Consider the following 4,175-nt stretch of genomic DNA (forward strand, 5'->3'; position numbering starts at 1 on the left):
GGGGTTCTCACTATATTTATCCATTATTTTTCTGAGTTCATTGAGCATCTTTATGACCATTTATCAGGTAGATTGCCTAGCTCCTTTGTGCCTGCTTTTTCTGAGGATTTTATCTTCTTTCATTTGCAACATATTCCTTTGTGTAATTTGTCTGTTTTATGTATTAGATCAGCTACACGTAGTCTTGAAGTGGCCTTATTTGGAAGGCATCCTGTGGTGCCCAGAAACTCAATCACCACTGGTAATCAGAACCAGGTGCCATATTCTCTATGCGGGCTGCATGTTCCCTTTTTTTGGCTGGGTCACAATTGCTGTAGTTATGCTGGTGGGAGGTGCTGACCCCTGGCCTGGCTGACTATAATACCTCATCTGGACTGCTGTGAGTACACCAGTGGGCAGGGCTGGCCTCCACAGCTAGCTGAGAGGCTCAATTGCAGCTCCTGAGGGCATGCTAGAGGTGGGGTGCAGCCCTCCTGTGGATGGCTATGAGACCCAGCTGGTCCTATTGTGTACTGGTGGGCAAGGCTCATCTCTTTCTTCATCTACCACTGGGCAGGAGCCATTTTGGAGGGGCATTGGTCCCAGTTGAGGCTGCATGCTGGGTATGGCAAGCCACTTTGGAATGCGCACACTATGCAAAACACCTTGTGACTCTAGCATCTGAGATGAATGGCTCCTATAGTTCTGCTGCTGGGTAATAGAGACTTGAGACTAGCCAGGAAGTGGTATAACTAACTTCTCATATTTCATTGCTCAAACCTAGTCCCATGATCCTTTCAAACTGCAAATGGCTGAGATAATCACCTTTGTTATCAGAAGAGAAAAAGAGTCCAATATTGGTGAACATCAGTCATGTCTTCTACAAGATGATTTCAAACTTTCGTTCAAATGGAAAAAATTAATGCACGGGACAGAAACTATGTATGACCACATTTGCCCAACAGTCCACAAGCCTGCCATTTCTGGCCTTAGCTGCAGAAATTTTAATCTAAAATCAGTTTTAAACACAAAAATTAGAGCTTAAACAAAAGTTCTTTGAAATTATAGAAACTATTAAAGTAAAGAAAAACATCCTGAGATAGGGGGGACAGAAAAGTCTCCTACCCATAGGCTAGACACTTTATAAAATTTCTAAAAAGACTAAGTAGATTTTGGACTGATGGACAATCTCAATACTGACCACTAACCTGCAAGTTAGTACAAGGATAGGAGGTAGCTGTATGGAAGTAAGTGATGGATGAATATTTCTTATGAATATTTGCCAGCACTTTCAGCTTAAAGCACATGTGGAGATGAAAAGTGCCTAAAAAAGAAGGTACCTGCAAGGACTTTAGGAGCCAAGTAACCAGGGTTTTGTACTCCATGCTAGTAGCCCTAACTCCTACTCATGACAGCATACAAACAAGAGGGCCTATCTGCAGTGGATCTAGAAGATGTGCAACAAGGCCATGGAGTGGTGAACCAGAACCTTAGCTGACCCCAGGTAACCATTGCCAGTTTGGAAGGGGAAACTCACCAGCACAACAACGGATTCTTACATGACCCAAATCTCACCTCTAGTGCTTCCACCCTCCCTCTTTTTTACTTGGCAACTGCTGCTCATTTCCTCAATTTTTATAGGGCAAATATTTATTGAATTCCTACTGAAGGCCAAGCGGTGTGACACGATGAGCAGGTTAAACACAGCTTCCTCTAAGACTCCACCAGCATTCCTGGCCTGCTATGCCTGAAAGAAAGTTTATCCTGTGAGCTACCAATGCCCATACATCTACAATTCTAGTAAGCCAAAATGACCTAAGCTCCCAGATGGAGTTCATACCATATCTCTCTACTGTTCATATCAGTCTGCTGGTTTTTGATGTGGGATGAGGAAGCATGTCAGAATCACCTGGGTAGGTGTTTTGTTTTCTAAACCCTTCTCTATATACCTTTTCCTGAAGATATACTTTTGTTGGGATTTGGGATGAGTGGCACTGAAGGATGGAAAAGGAAACTTGGATAGTACATCTTAAACACTTATAAGTACTTATACTATAAGTATAATATGCAAACCTTCAAACCACTGATATCAATTTTGCTTCGTAAAATGAACTTATAATATGCAAATCTTCAAACCACTCAATTTTGGTTGGTTTTTCAAACCAATCAATTTTGCTTTGTAAAATGAACAAACCAGCAGTTTGAAGAAGTGAATCAAGCTTGAGTGGCCAGAAAATGGTAAAGAATCCAAAAATGTGTTTGCCATAAAACTGGAGAGGATATCACACTTATAAAACAAGAGAGGACTGCTATGAGGAAGAATAATCCTATTTATTTATTTATTTATTTATTTATTTATTTATTTATTTAATTTTATTTTATTTTAAGACAGGGAATACTTTATTCAAACCCATCAGAGAAATGGACAGCTTGGATCTGTAACAAAGCGTTGTGTTTTAAAGCATAGGTCAGTAGTTGTATATGAGAGTATACACTGCTACATACAAATTAACTGATCAGAGCACAACTTTTCAATGTTCAAAACAGAATAAGCTTCCCTGTAAAAGCAGCACTTTTGTGATATTTTTAACTTTAGTATTCCTCTCCTTCTTCTTCACCCTCTTTCAACAGAATCCACACCAACCTCCTCATAATCCTTCTCCAGGGCAGCCATGTCCTCGCGGGCCTCAGAAAACTCTCCTTCCTCCATGCCATCACCCACATACCAGTGAACAAAGGCACGCTTGGCATACATCAGGTCAAACTTGTGGTCCAGGCGAGCCCAGGCCTCAGCAATGGCTATGGTGTTGCTCAGCATGCACACAGCTCGCTGTACTTTGGCCAGGTCTCCACCGGGTACCACAGTGGGAGGCTGGTAGTTAATGCCCACTTTGAAGCCAGTGGGGCACCAGTCCACAAACTGGATGGTACACTTGGTCTTGATGGTAGCAATGGCAGCACTGACATCTTTGGGAACCACATCACCACGGTACAACAGGCAGCAAGCCATGTATTTACCATGGTGAGGGTCACATTTCACCATCTGGTTGGCTGGCTCAAAGCAGAAAGCTGTTCATGGTAGGCCATCTCAGCAGAGATGACAGGAGCATATGTGGCCAGAGGGAAGTGGATGCAGGGATAGGGCACCAGGTTGGTCTGGAATTCTGTCAGATCCACATTCAGGGCTCCATCAAATCTGAGGGAAGCAGTGATGGAGGACACAATTTGACCTATCAACTTGTTTAGTGTAGGTTGGGCGCTCAATATCGGTTTCTATGACAGATGTCATAGATGGCCTCGTGGTCTACCATGAAGGCACAATCAGAGTGCTCCAGGGTGGTGTGGGTGGTGAGGATGGAGTTGTAGGGCTCTACTACAGCTGTGGACACCTTGGGGGGGGGCAGGGTAGATGGAGAACTCTAGCTTGGACTTCTTGCCATAATCGACAGAGAGATGTTCCATCAGCAGGGAGGTGAACCCAGAACCGGTTCCTTCTCCAAAGCTGTGGAAAACCAAGAAGCCCTGAAGACCCGTGCACTGGTCAGCCAGTTTCCGAATTCAGTCCAAGACAAGGTCAATGATCTCCTTGCTAATTGTGTAGTACAGTGCCCTCGGGCATAGTTATTGGCAGCATCTTCCTTACCTGTGATGAGCTGCTCAGGGTGGAAGAGCTGGCAGTAGGTGCCAGTGCGAACTTCATCAATGACTGTGGGCTCCAGCTCTACAAACACTGCCCTGGGCACATGCTTGCCAGCACCTGTCTCACTGAAGAAGGTGTTGAAGGAGTCCTCTCCTCCCCCAGTGGTCTTGTCACTTAGTATCTAGCCACTGAATGCCATGTTCCAGGCAATAGAGCTCCCAGCAGGCATTGCCGATCTGGACACCTGCCTGGCCAACGCGGATCGAGATACACTCACACATGGTTGCTGCTTGGCAGCTGCCGGGCGGATAGCGGAGAAGAGGAGAGGTTGTTACTTCTTACAGCGTGACCTAATCCTAATAATTTAAAAGAGATCTTAGAAACCATAATTTCTGCAACACAAAATAGAATAAACACGACAATGAATACTTAAAACTACATTAGAAATCAGACCAAAAAATGTCACCCTCTGAAACACAAAAGTCAGAGGTAGGAATTGTAGGCAAAAATAGGAAGACCTCATGAAATAGAACCAGGGACTCAATATCTGTAGAAC

At 44.0% G+C, this 4,175-nt stretch overlaps 1 pseudogene; it reads right to left on the minus strand.

Annotated features, from left to right (window-relative positions):
* Positions 1-2,442: 2,442 nt before the first annotated feature.
* Positions 2,443-3,959, minus strand: LOC144290643 (tubulin alpha-1A chain pseudogene; annotated as a pseudogene).
* Positions 3,960-4,175: the final 216 nt, after the last annotated feature.

Source organism: Canis aureus, chromosome 2, assembly GCF_053574225.1.
Source record: "Canis aureus isolate CA01 chromosome 2, VMU_Caureus_v.1.0, whole genome shotgun sequence".
In the NCBI taxonomy this organism is placed as follows: domain Eukaryota; kingdom Metazoa; phylum Chordata; class Mammalia; order Carnivora; family Canidae; genus Canis; species Canis aureus.